At 41.1% G+C, this 15062-nt stretch overlaps 1 protein-coding gene across 2 annotated transcripts in view; it reads left to right on the top strand.

The window, feature by feature from the left end:
- The first annotated feature begins 1243 nt into the window (after positions 1–1243).
- The window catches only part of LOC126427052 (poly [ADP-ribose] polymerase tankyrase-1-like), a 117486-nt gene continuing 103667 nt past the window's right edge, over positions 1244–15062 (top strand). For both annotated transcript variants that reach the window (XM_050089231.1, XM_050089230.1), the window contains exon 1: positions 1244–1323. The gene's annotated coding sequence lies outside the window, so the exon portion shown is untranslated. The remainder of the gene's footprint in view (positions 1324–15062) is intronic.

Below are 15062 nucleotides of genomic sequence, written 5' to 3'. Positions count from 1 at the left end.
TTATGAAATTTGATAGTATGATTATTTATAAAATTAGGAAATATTTGAACCACCGTGTGAGATGATATCATGGTTTTAAGGGTATTTTTCTTTGCTTAATTAGAGAAAAACAATCCTGAAAATCGAAGTAAGTTGTTCCAAAGCCTGCAGACATTTTAATATTCATTATTTTCATCTGCACTGAGCTTCATATTCTTAGAAAATAAGCTATTAATGTAAAATCAAAAACTTTTTTTATTTCAGATGAAAATCGGAATGGCTGCACTGCACGCAATTGGAGAACTATACTCACAACCTTCAGCGGACATCACAGCCTAACGTTGTTAATTTTGGCTGAAATTATTGAAAAAAATTCACAAAAAGTGTTCGAAATATGAATTAAGTGGTATAAAAATTGCTTAAAATTCTAATTAAATCTTCCTACCCCAAAAGAATCTCGAAAATTCGGTGTCAAACAGCTTCCTCGTGTGGTTTCCCCCTCAATCACAAAATTATCGACAGTTTTGTACACTTTCAGGTGCGAACCCCTTCACGTCCAACAGGAAGGATATAGAAAAGGCCAAGGACCGTTAGGAAGAGCGAGTGAAAGTAAGCAGTCAAGATCTTCTCAATTTTGTAGCTCTACAAATGTAGTCATCAATTGTAGGGCGCATCGCTGGAACGAGATCACTGTCATGGCTGGACGCAGTGCTGACAGCAAGTGCGAGGCGCCTCCAGAGGGCGAGTAATGGTCTGTCCGGGTTGCGTATCTCGGAGAAGGAGAGGGAAAGGCCACTGAAATGAACACCTCGTGGTGTGCAAGTACGTCGCTGCCGGGGAATGGAGTGGACAGAGGCTGGGAACGAACAGCATCTGATGTGGCACACGTGGCTTTCTGCTAGTCAGAGGTTCCAGCCACTCTGTTCCGCGATCGCTTACCTCAGTCTCTGCAGTTTTGGTGTTCGTGCGATGATTGAAAGGAGGGACCGCATTTCGCGGTGAAACATTTTAGAAATACCGAATGCATCACTTTGCATTACGATGCCAGTATGGCCACTGGATGACACAATACGCGACTTGAATTCACTTACTGGGTTTGCGTAAGAGCAAGATTTCTTAGTGCTTCGACTAAGATGAGACGGGAAAAATACTCGAATGTCAGACCTATGCAAGGGTTATCGTTGGCGGTGCGGAGGGGGGAGGGGGAAGGAATGGGGGGAGGGAGGGGGTCTCGAGGAAAACTGCGGACAGAGTGGGTGGGAGGCGGCAGACCAGTCCATGACAAGAGGCGAGTCTCGCTGCCGACCACCACTGCACTGGCTGCCGCGGCGCCCGACGTGTCTGGTGAGTCTCCACGTACTCCTTCCACAACGTAAAGTATATACTGTGCGTGTAACTTCCCTCAATCTCCTGTTCTCAGTGTTGTCCACACTTAAAAGCGGCGGGTATGAAAACGGGGAAAAAGTAAAGTGAGACCGAGCTGTTTTTCTCTTTTCCAAACTATTTTCCTCTGCCTGTAGCGTGACAGCTCTTATTATGAACTCCTGCATTGTCTCCTGTCAGCTATGATCTTTGGTAAATACTGATTCTTACAGCACAATGGAAATAATGGTGCTACTAGCAGTAGCTATTATTGTCCCGAGTTGCATGGTTTTGAAGTGGTTTCAGAACGAATGTTGCTTTTGATGCATACTTGTCGGATCTAAATGACAACTGAAGCAGGTGAGGCTTCCGCAATGAAGTGGGACAAGCACGTAACGGCAGTTGTGGGGAAGGCGGATAGTCGTCTTCGGTTCATTGGTAGAATTTTGGGAAGATGTGGTTCATCTGTAAACGAGACCGCTTATAAAACACTAATACGACCTATTCTTGAGTACTGTTCGAGCGTTTGGGATCTCTGTCAGGTCGGATTGAGGGAGGACATAGAAGCAATTCAGAGACGGGTTGCTATATTTGTTACTGGTGAGTTTGATCATCACGCGAGTGTTACGGAAATGCTTCAGGAACACGGGTAGGAGTCTCTAGAGGGAAGGAAGCGTTCTTTTCGTGAATCGCTACTGAGGAAATTTAGAGAACCAGCATTTGAGGCTCACTGCAGTACAATTTTACTGCCGCCAACTTACATTTCGCGGAAAGACCACAAAGATGGGATAAGAGAGATTAGGGCTCGTACAGAGGCACATAGGCAGTCATTTTTCCCTCGTTCTGTTTGGGAGTGAATCGGGGAGAGAAGATGCTAGTTGTGGTACGAGGTACCCTCCACCACGCACCGTATGGGGGATTGCGGAGTATGTATGTAGATGTAGACGTAGAGGCTTTCACTCCGCACCAGAGTGTGCCTAAGATGAAACTTCCTGCCAGAGCACTTTCCCGCGAAAGGCAAAGTTCCCGAGTTCGAGTCTTGGTCCGGCACATAGTTTTGATCTGCCAGGACGTTTCAGGCGACAGTTGCTGGAACACTTCTACAGAGTGGTAATGTACGTAACATCTGTTTGCCAGCAGGAAGAAATTCAGATGCTCTGGGTTCATATATGTTTTCACTAAACTAAGTAACAACATGGAGGAAAGCTGGATGTTCAGTTTATGTGCAGGCTGACTCCAGAAGTTTGCTCAACGACGTTGTGCACAACAGTAGCTGTTCGAAACGACGACTATTTGGAGCGCCTGCAGCCTTACGTGTGCAACTACGTGACGTACACGATGCCACATATCCCAGTCACTAGAGCGAATGGGGAGACCAATTTGCATGTCTCCTGCGCTCCCCTCATCGGACGCCTCTTAATGTTTTTTATCTCTTCTCATATCAACAACATCGTCTACATGACACGGTGTCTGTAGAAGTTCAGTTTCGTTAACACATGTTGCCGTAAAATTTACAGTCCGTCACTCAAGTTGGATGGCGTCACTTTATTTGATGTCACACTTTTGAGAACGTGTGTTTTGGTCCTGACATTAAATAATTTGTGCAATACTTAATCAGTTTATTACTTCCCATTCGCTCAGCCACCAAGTCGGTACACACTCAAGTTTTATATCAAAGTCTGCACCATTGCTGTAGTTCAAAGTCTCACTCTATTTCTCAGACGAAATAACTCTTTTATTTCGTACACATTCTCTCTTAGTGTAACGTATACCCGTGTTCTGTAATAACTATTGGTTCCTTCTCGTACTTCCCTTGTCTCCACACTTCTTCTTGATAATCTTATATCGTTTCCGTCGATACACAGGTGAAATTTGAGTTCTTGGACCTTTTCGCTTTCCTTCTGTCTTCTTACCTCTCTGTCAATAATTTCGAAACGAATAATGGTCTCTCCACACATTTTTGTATTTTAATGCGACAGTGCTGCTGTGTTACTTTGCTGGCTACTTTACCTTTTCCTTAGTCCCTGGGTGCTCAAACTACTTGCACTGCCTGCGTGCTATAGTTCTTTTCCCTCCGACTATTACTAAACTCTTCTGAGTAAAATCATTACTTTCCCTACTAATAAAACAAGACTCTCCTTCGGCCCACCTTTACTAACCACATCCCTGGTTCAGCTAACTCGCTTTCGTCTTTAAAAAATTTGCACAGGTTAAAATTCTCATATAGGACTAAAGAATTCTCTTTGACGCACGAAGCAATAGGAATTTTATACACTCTTCGTTTAATTTAGTTTAAGATCTGAAATGCATACTTCTGTTGGCAGCAGGTAATTATTACTTGTCTGAAACCTCACTTCAAAGTCGCTGGAAGGCGACATAGTTTTATGAGGATTAACAACAAGAGTGTGCCTTTTACCGATGTCTTTATGGGACCTCGCACGCCATTTTCCCCCATTCCGAGGTCAGTTTCATTCCGGCGATACCCTATGATTTCTGTTAGTAGGTCAGACTCCACCTATGGAGAAAGGATGCCATTTAATTCTACATCTAATTGATTTCTCTGTAGAACTTTGTGGCCCTCACAGTCAAAAACTTTGGCAACTTCACGAAATATACAGCGAGATCTTTAATTTTGCTTACCTCGGCAATCGTTCAGTTTCTGAGATTCAGTAGTGTTTCCTCTATACAGAAATTTTTGCGAAAGACAAACTGGGCGGCTGTTAAGAAGTTGTGGTCAGTCACACAAATCAGTATTGTATCCGAGCCACACTCTCATAGAGTTTTGAAAAGAATTGAAGGACTCTAATAGGTCTGTAACTAATTTCGATTATCTTCATTTTTCAAAATGGTTCAAATGGCTCAGGGGACTTAACATCTGAGGTCATCAGTCCCCTAGAACTTAGAACTACTTATACCTAACTAACCTAAGGACATCACACACATCCATGCCCGAGGCAGGATTCGAACCTGCGACCGTAGTGGTCACGGGGTTCCAGACTGAAGCGCCTAGAACCGCACGGCCACACCGGCCGGCATCTGCATTTTTGCAGATCTCTGTTTCCACACTTCACTGAAGTCTGGCTCCAGTCATTAAATGATTAGATACGGACTTAATAACTCAGGACCAGATTAAAATAGAAATAAATCTATTGCACCTGTACTGGGTTTGTTCCCATTTTGAAGAAGTAACCAGAATCGCTATAGCAGAGATTCACACGGTTGAGGGTCGGCTCCACATGGCAAGGAGGTTATGAGGGAGTTATTTATTTTAGTAGGTACCTACTACGAAAATGTGGCACTGATAAACTGTTTTTCATAATTTTTTAGTTTCTTGCCTAATAAATTGTGATCGCTTTCTCCACACATTCCCCATCCACAAATTTAGTAGCAATTGCCCCTTAGCTCAGATCCTGGGTATGATTTTGGTAACAGCAGTTATAGCTGTATGGCGTGCTACGTAGCGACTACGATAGGTCGACCATTATCTGTAGAAGGCAAGGAAGGACTGAAAAGTGTACCTCTGAATGTTGATAAACTGAGGAACGAATGAGGTAATAAGTCCAGACGAATATGTTACACTGTGTCCAGAACACTCGTGATCACTCTGCCATGCATGTATTGTCCAGGTATGTAAGAGTACTTTAGCATTTGTGTGTAATTGTTGTAGTAGTAATGCTAGTAGCAGTAGTAGTAGTTTTTTTTATTAGTAGATCACTTTTTACAGGCATATCGGACACGTCTTGGTATTACAATTTAAGAACGACAAGTGAACGAAATTCACTGATAGAGACATTAGAGGCTTATAGACGTAGAATGGAAAAAGTGTGACAAGTAGTTAGCCGTGGCCTCATAGTAGGAATAAACCTAGCATTTACCTAAGATGATTTACGGATACCACGAAAATCTAAATTAGGGTGGAAGAATGAGAGTGGACCATCCACCCTCCCGAATATCAGGCCAGTCGGTTAAAGACAGTGCTACCTCATTCGGTTTATCCCTTGCATACAATACTTCAGGCAGCAGGGTTCAAAATGGTTCAAATGGCTCTGAGCACTATGGGACTCAACTGCTGTGGTCATTAGTCCCCTAGAACTTAGAACTACTTAAACCTAACTAACCTAAGGACATCACAAACATCCATGCCAGAGGCAGGATTCGAACCTGCGACCGTAGCAGTCGGACGGTTCCGGACTGCGCGCCTAGAACCGCGAGACCACCGCGGCCGGCAGGCAGCAGGGAACTCGGTTGGATGGGTAAGGAGTGGGTGGCCAAATGAAACAATCTAGCACACAATACGAATTCATCAAACAAAATTTAAAGATACTAATTTCTCTGAGGTCATCTAGCAAGATTACTCATACTTTACAGAGCAACAGCACAGGTTGCTTCCAACTTTACACCGAGACAGGCATTTAGTTAAATTCAGACAGAATGAAATTATTAGTCAAAAAACGAAGGAATCATTAAGTGAAATCAAATGTATATGAAAACAAGGGAACTACAACCATAATTCTTCCCAAGGGCATGCAGCATTATTGTATGGTTAAATGATGATGGCGTCCTCTTGGGTAAAATATTACGGAGGTAAAATAGTCCCCCATTTAGATCTCCAGATGGGGACAACTTATGAGGCCATCGTTATCAAGAGAATGAAAACTGCCGTTCTACGGATCGGAGCGTGGAGTGTCAGATCCCTTAATTGGGCAGGTAGGTTAGAAAATTTAAAAAGGGAAATGGATAGGTTAATGTTAGATATAGTTTTTATGCCAACTAGCTCTGCAGAGGTTGAAGAGATTGATGAAATGTATGATGAGATAAAAGAAATTATCTAGATAGTGAAGGAAGACGAAAATTTGATAGTCATGGGTGACTGGAATTCGATAGTACGAAAAGGAAGAGAAGGAAAAGTAGTAGGTGAATATGGAATGGGGGAAAGGAATGAAAGAGGAAGCCACCTGGTAGAATTTAGCACAGAGCATAACTTAATCATAGCTAACACTTGGTTCAAGAATCATGAAAGAACGTCGTATACAAGGAAGAGGCGTGGAGATACTGGAAGGTCTCAGATAGATTATATAATGGTAAGACAGAGATTTACGAACGAGGTTTTAAATTGTAAGACATTTCCAGGGGCAGATGTGGACTCTGACCGCAATCTATCGGCTATGAACTGTAGATTTAAACTGAAGAGACTGCAAAAAGGTGGGAATTTAAGGAGATGGGACCTGGGTAAACTGACAGAACCAGAGGTTGTAGAGAGTTTCAGGTAGAGCATTAGGAAACGATTGACATGAATAGGGGAAAGAAATACAGTAGATGAAGAGTGGGTAGCTTTCAGAGATGAAATAGTAAAGGCAGCACAGGATCGAGTAGGTAAAAAGACGAGGGCTAGAAGAAATCATTGGGTAACAGAAGAAATATTGAATTTAACTGATGAAAGGAGAAAATATAAAAATGCAGTAAAGACGCAGGCAAAAAGGAATATAATGTCTCAAAAATGATGTCGGCAAGAAGTGCAAAACGGCTAAGCAAGGGTACCTAGAGGAGAAATGTAAGGATGTAGAGACATATATCACTAGGGATAAGATAGATGCTGCCTACAGGATAATTAAAGAGACCTTTGGAGAAAAGAGAACCAGTTGTATGAATATCAAGACCTCAGATCGAAAGCCAGTTTGAAGCAAAGAACGGAAAGTAGAAAGGTGGAAGGACTATGTACAGGGTCTATACAAGGGCAATACACTTGAGGACAATATTCAGGAAATGGAAGAGCATGTAGATGAAGATAATATGGGAGATATGATACTACGTGAAGAGTCTGAAAGAGCACTAAAAGATCTACGTCGAAACAAGGCACCATGTGTAGACAACCTTCAAATAGAACTACTGATAACCTTGGGAGAGAGACAAACCTGACAAGGCTCTACCATCTGCTGAGCAAGATGTATGAGACAGGCGAAATACCCTCAGACTGCAAGAAGAATCCAATAATTCCAATCCCACAGAAAGAAGTTGTTGACAGATGTGATGATTACCGACCTAACAGTTTAATAAGTCACGGCTGCAAAATACTAACAAGAATAATTTACAGACGAATGGAAACACAACTACTAGGCGACCTCGGGGAAAATAAGTTTGGATTCCGTCGATATGTTGGAAAACGTGAGGCAATACTAACCCTACAACTTATCTTAGAAGATAGATTAAGGAAAGGAAAGCGTATGACAATGTTGACTGGAATACTCTCTTTCAAATTCTGAAGGTGGAAGGGATAGAATAGCGAAAGGCTATTTACAATTTGTACAGATACCCGATGGCAGCTATATGAATTGACAGGCAGGAAAGGGAAGCAATGCTTCGGAAAGGAGTGAGACAGGGTTGTAGCCTATCCCCGATGTTATTCAATCTGTATATTGAGAAAGCAGTAAGGGAAACAAAAGAAAAATTCGGAGTAGGAATCAAAATCCATGGACTAGAAATACAAATTTTGAGGATCGTCGATGTCATTGTAATTCTGTCAGAGGCAGCAAAGGGCCTGCTACTGGAGTCGAACGGAATGCACAGTGTCTTGAAAGGAGGATATAATATGAACAACAACAAAAGCAAAACGACAATAATGAAATGTAGTTGAATTAAATATGGTGATTCAGAGGGAATAAGATTAGGAAAAGAGCAAAATAACAGTTGATGGTTGAAGTAGAGAGGATATAAAATGCAGATTCGCAATGGCAAGGAAAGCATTTCTGAAGAAGAGAAATTTATTAACTTCTGGTATAGATTCAAATGTGAGGAAGTCGTTTCTGCAAGTATTTGTTTGGAGTATAGCCATGTATGGAAGTGAAACTTGGACGATCAGTAGTTTAGACAAGAAGAGAATAGAAGCTTTCAAATGTGTTGCTACAGAAGAATGCTGAAGATTAGATGGGTAGACCACATAACTAATGAGGAGGTATTGAACAGAATTGGGGAGACGAGAAATTTGTGGCACAGTTTGACTAGAAAGGATCGGTTGGCAGGACATGTTCTGAGGCATCAAGGGATAACCAATTTAGTACTGGAGGGCAGTGTGGAGGGTAAAAATCGTAGAGGGAGACCAAGAGATGAATACACTAAGCAGATTCAGAAGGAGGTAGGTTGCAGTAGGTACTGGGAGATGAAGAAGCTTGCACAGGATAGAGTAGCATGGAGAGCTGCATCAAACCAGTCTCTGGACTGAAGACCACAACAATAACGGATGTATACCAGGCTTCCAGTGAAAGAAATTCATGGCACAGTAACCAGTAGCAAACGATGTACTAGTTTCATAAATAACATAATCAAAATGTCTTAATCAACCATATGGAGACATTCTAGACAAGCAATGGCTGCAATAAAAGCTTATACTAATTACGTTTTCAATGTAACTTAGCCAAGTGAATTATTTGCGGAATATGACATCACTTTGACGGTATAATGGTCGGTCTGTGAGACAATTCCAAGTTTTAATGCGTTTCCCGAAATCATGACAAAGCTCTCAGTTCAAACTGGCGAGTTAATGGCTACATTTATTATTTAACACAAACATACGGTCGATAGGTGGAAGGGCTGGCTGGAGTGGCCATACGGTTCTAGGCGCTACAGTATGGAGCCGAGCGCCCACAACGGTCGAGCCGGCCGCGGTGGTCTAGCGGTTCTAGGCGCTCAGTCCGGAACCGCGCGACTGCTACGGTCGCAGGTTCGAATCCTGCCTCGGGCATGGATGTGTGTGATGTCCTTAGGTTAGTTAGGTTTAGTTAGTTCTCAGTTCTAGGCCACTGATGACCTCAGAAGTTAAGTCGCATAGCACTCAGAGCCAAAAGGTGGAAGGCTCCACTAAAACACATACATTAGGCATGCTAAAAGCTGCCAAGTCTCGTCAGTAATTAATCTTGTGCCCAGAATCCAACGAAACAGTTTGCTGATGTGGAGATTTAAATATGGACCAACAATTATAACTGTTGTCACACAGGCTAGCACACTGTGGAACTAATTATTACGCTCCCTCGGATTCAGCAACTACGGTGGCCAAACATCCGCCACAAAGCAATGTTCTACACTTGTCCGTTTAAAACAACTTCGTCATATTAAAACCGTGTGCCGGACCAAGACTCGAACTCGGGACCTTCGCCTTTCGCGGACGAGTGCTCTACCATCTGAGCTACCAAAACACGACTCACGCCCCCTCCTCACAGCTTTACTTCCGCCAGTACCTCGTCTCCTACTTTTCAAACTTCACAGAAGCTCTCCTGCGAACCTTGCAGAATTAGCACTCCTCGAAGTCTCGGTCCGGCACACAGTTTTAATCTGCCAGTTTTAATCTCCAAGTACCTACTGCGACTTACATCCCTCTGAATCTGCTTAGTGTATTCATCTCTTGGTCTCCCTCTACAATTTTTACCCTCCACGCTGCCCTCCAATAATAAATTGGTGATCCCTTAATGCCTCAGAACATGTCCTGCCAATCGGTCCTTTCTAGTCAAACTGTGCCAAAATTTCTCGTCTCCCCAATTCTGTTCAATACCTCCTCATTAGTTATGTGGTCTACCCATCCAATCTTCATCATTCTCCCGTAGCAACACATTTGAAAGCTTCTATTGCCTTCTTGTCTAAACTATTTTTCGTCCATGTTTCACTTCCATGCATGGCTACACTCCACACAAATATTTTCAGAAACGACTTCCTCACATTTAAATCTATACTCAATGTTAACAAATTTCTCTTCCGCAGAAACGCTTTCCTTGCCATCGCCAGTCTACATTTTATATCCCCTCTACTTCGACCTGCATCAATTATTTTGTTCCCCAAATAGCAAAACTCCTTTACTACTTTAAGTGTCTCATTTCCTTATCTAATTCCCTCAGAATCACCCGATTTAATTGAATTACATTCCATTATCCTCGTTTTGCTTTCATTGATATCATTGATATCATACCCCCCTTTCACGACACTGCCCATTCAGTTCAACTCCTCTTCCAGGTCCTTTGCTGTCTGTGAATTACAATGTCATTAGGAAGCCTTAAGTATTTATGTCTTCGCCATGGATTTTAATTCCTACTCCGAATTTTTCTTTTGTTTCCTTTACTGCTTGCTTAGTGTTCTTACAACTGTCATCTGAGTTCTGTAAAATTGCATATAGCCTTTCGCTATTCTAACCCTGCCACCCTCAGAATTTGAAAGACATTATCCCAGTCAACATTGGCAAAATCTTTCTCTAAGTCTACAGATGCTAGAAACGTATGTTAGCCTTTCCTTAATCTATCTTCTAAGATAAGTCGTAATGTCTGTATTGGCTCTTGTGTTCCAACATTTGTACAGAATCCAAACCTATTTTCCCAGAGGTCGCCTTCTACCTGTATTTCCATTCGTTTGTAATGAATTAGTGTTAGCATATTGCAGCTGCGATTTATTAAACTGATACTTCGGTAATTTTCACACCTGTCAACACCTACTTTTTTGGGATTACATTCTTCTTGAAGTCTGAGGGTATTTAGCCTGTCACATATATCTTGCTCATCAGATGGTAGAGTTTTGTCAGGGCTCGCTCATCCAAGGCTATTAGTAGTTCTAATGGTATGTTGTCTACTCCTGGAGCCTTGTTTCCACTTAGGTCTTTATATGCTCTGCCAAAATCTTCACGCAGTGTCATATCCCCAATTTTTGAGAGGTTTGTATTCTTTTTTGCCAGCTTCATTTACTGTATTTTATATTTTCTCCTGTCATCAATCAAATTCAATATCTCTTCTGTTATCCAAGGATTTCTACTAGCCCTCGTCTTTTTATCTACATGATCCTCTCCTGCCTTTACTATTTCGTCTCTGAAAGTTACCCATTCTTCTCCTACTATATTTCTTTCCCCCATTGTAATCAGTTGTTCCCCTATGCGCTCTCTGAAACTCTCTGCAACCTCTCCTATCTCCTAGAATTTCTACGGTTTTGCCATTTCTTGTTTTAAGCTACAGTTCATAACCAATAGATTGTGGTCAGAGTCCACATCAGCCCATGGAAATGGCTGGCAATTTAAAACCTGGTTCTTAAATCTCTGTCTTACCATTACATAATCTATCTGAAACCTTTCAGTGTCTCCAGGCCTCTTCCAAGTATATAATCTTCTTTCATGATACATAAAGCAAGTGTTAGCTACGATTAAGTTATTCTCTGTGCAAAATTCTACGAGGTGGTTTCCTGTTTCTTTCCTTACCCGCATTCCATGTTCACCTATTACTTTTCCTTATCTTCCTTTTTCTAATGTCGAATTCCAGTCTCCCATGACTATTGCATTTTCGTCTCCCTTCACTATCTGAATAAATTCTTTTATCTCATCATAGATTTCTTCAATCACTTCGTTGTCTGGGGAGCTAGTTGGCATATAAACTTGTACTACTGTGGTAGGCGTGGGCTTCGTGTATATCGTGGCTACAACAATGTGTTCACTAAGCTGTTAAAAGTAGCTTACCGCACTCCTATTTTTTGTTCATCAATAAACCTACTCCTGCACTACCCCCAATTGTTTTTTTGTTTATAACCCAGTATTCACCTCACCAGAAGTCTAGTTCCTCCTGCCACCGAACTTCATTAATTCACACTGTGTATAGCTTTAAGCTATTCATTTCCCTTTTTTAATTTTCTAACCCACCTGCCCGATTAAGGGATCTGACATTCCACGCTCCGATCCGTAGAACGCCAGTTTTCTTTCTCCCGATAACAACGACCCCTTTAGTAGTCCCCGCCAAGAGATCCGATTGGGGGACTATTTTGCCTCTGGAATATTTTACCCAAGAGGACGTCATCATCATTTACCCATACAGTAAAGCTGCAAGCCCTCGGGAAAAAATTCCGCAGGAATTTCCCGTTTCCCCTTGCTTTCAGCCATTCGCAGTACCAGCACAGCAAGGCCGTTTTGGCTAGTGCTACAAGGCCAGGTCAGTCAATCATCTAGACTCTTGCAACAACTCAAAAGGCCCCTCTTCAGGAACCACACGTTAGGCTGGCCTTTCCACAGATACCCCTCCATTAAGGTTGCACCTATGGTACCACTATCTGTATCACTGAGGCACGCAAGCCTCCCCACCAACGACAAGGTCCATGGTTCATGGTGGGGTGGGGGTGAGGGGGTCTGTAATCATACTACTTCTAAATACAGCAATGATTCACTTAAATCTTGTATTTATTCATGTAACTCATTAATCCGTCTTTCGTAAGTGTTTATATTATTTTCGAGAATGGTTACAATAGAGAAATGGGCCACTAATTTTCTACATACATATACATTCTGCTTACCTCTCTTTAGTAGGGGTACACCTCTTGCCCGTTTTAAACATCCTGGATATTTCCCTGATATGAAGAAATTCGTCTGTCATGTTTATTAAGTGAGCTTGTATATTCTCTGTGCAGTGTTTCAGTATACACATTGTTACTTCACCTAATCCTACTGACCTTTTATATTTTACTTATGCATAGTTTTACTAGCTTCTTGCTCTGATGATGTAGCAAGAAAATTGCACTTATGACTTTTTGCAGCAGTTAGCAACGTTTTGTAAATCTTTTAGCAACTGTGTTAAAGATTTAATAATTCTTGTTCATTATGATTGTTTATAATGTAACCGAGGTACACAAGATTTGGAAGTACTTCATAACAACTGCTGTTATCCATTGGTTTTTATGAGACTTTTTTACTGATTTAGATGTTTTTCAAAAGGTCTTTTGAAAATCCAATTTAAGTGTTGAGAATTTAGACGATTTTACATTTACATTCGTTTTTCAATACACTTCATCCCAAGTTTGGTTTGTTGGTTCTTGTGGAAAATCTTGTATTATGATTTCTGATAATTGTGTTCCATAAACTTGCAATTTAGAGAATTCTCCATACCCGTTTTTACTGTTATTTGACAGAAATGCTCTGATAGACCAAGATCTTGTACAGCAATGTCACACTTTTCCCTGTCCATACTTTTGGCCACATGATCAATCACTGATGCCGTTATTGTAGTAACCATTGCTGTATTATTGACCAACAGGGATATCCCAAAATTCTGAACGATATTTGTGAGGATGCTACTAGTTTCATTTATGATACCTGTGTATATGTTTATGTCTTTACACAACAACATGTAGACTATTGTACTTGCAATTTTTGCAAGTACTTCTGCTAATTTATTGAGAAAAATGTCCACACTCTCTCCAGGAGATTGAGACAAACCGACACTGATTAATTTCTTGGCGTTATGTGGTCCTGTCCATGCAATAGTCAATAGATCAGAGAGTTTTTCTTCACTTACCGTACTAAGGTCATTCTTGCCTCAAACTATGATCCTTTTCTGAAATATATACGTCACTCTTCGGCATTTGAAGTAGTCATACAATAAGAGTGTCCTTTCATGCACCGACAATACTGCATATTCGATTTTTGTGTCTCTTGACAAACGCTCAGTAATGCGCAGTTCAATGACTGAACTCAGCTTCAAATTTTTACATTTTATTTTGTATCTAATGCATGTTTATATGAATGATTGTTAAGTTTGTGATGTGTCCTGTATTGCTTTTATCAATGGTCTCTTTTTCCTTACGACATGTAGAAGATGTGTTAGAATCTGTCTTAAGTGTCATTGATAGAGAATTTTTTAAATTGTTGCAGATAGTATTTAGGCAGGGAAACCTGTTGTATGGATTTATCCTAGCAAAGACCTATTTCTGCTGCCAGTGTCATGAGGTGTTTTACAACGCATCTTATTGCCCGAGGTCCACCTGCTCTATGTTCATGAATCAGCTGTACCAATCTTCTCGTCCCAGTTCTGTTTAGGTGTAGGGCACGCCTAGCGAAGTCCAATCTATTGATAATGCTGGCAGCCACCAGCGGCAACATGTGCAAGGTCGTCTGATATCAGTGCTGTCTCTAAACCCACATTAATCCACTTCACAGCATCACTGAGCTGTAGCCATCGTCGTTAGTCCGAATACTGACTGCTTCGATGCTGCTCTCCCCGCTTATATCTCCTGTGCAAAACTCTGCATCTCGGGATAACTTCTCTAACCTACATTTGTTTAGGTCTGCTTACAGTATTCAGTATTAGATTTCCTTCCGAAACTCTTACCTCCCACACTTTCCTATGTTATGTATCATGATATGTCCTATCAACGGATTTCTTCTTTTATTCAAGTTGTGACGTAAATTTCTTTTTCTTGCAGTTTGATTCAGTAACTCATTATCTGTTATTCTATCTACCCATCTAATCTCCAACGTTCTCCGTTGCACCACATTTCAAAATCTACTATTATATTCTTGTCTGAACTATTTATCATCCACGTTTCACTCCCACTCACGGCTGCACTCGTAGCAGATACCATCAACTAACACTTAAACTGATATCGGATCTTAAAAGATTCCTCCTTTTTAGCAATTCCTTTCATGATGTTCCAATCTGCATTTTATATCGCATCTACATGGGGAATCAACAGTCCTTTTCCTGTCCGAATAACAAAGTTTTGCAACTATTCTTAGTGACTCATTTCCTAACTTAATTCTCTACTCGTCACTTCATCTAATTCGACGAAATTTCAGAATTATTGTCACACTTTTATTGATGTTCATTTTACAACCTATTCTCAGGTCTATATCCATTATGTTCAACTGATCTTTGAAATCATTTGCTGTCTCTGACATAATTAATATTTCGTCTGATAGCCTAAAATTTTACATTTCTTCTAAA

This window comes from Schistocerca serialis, chromosome 11, assembly GCF_023864345.2.
Source record: "Schistocerca serialis cubense isolate TAMUIC-IGC-003099 chromosome 11, iqSchSeri2.2, whole genome shotgun sequence".
Taxonomy (NCBI): domain Eukaryota; kingdom Metazoa; phylum Arthropoda; class Insecta; order Orthoptera; family Acrididae; genus Schistocerca; species Schistocerca serialis.
The sequence above is the reverse complement of the archived record's forward strand: the minus strand, read 5'-3'. Positions and strand labels throughout refer to the sequence as shown.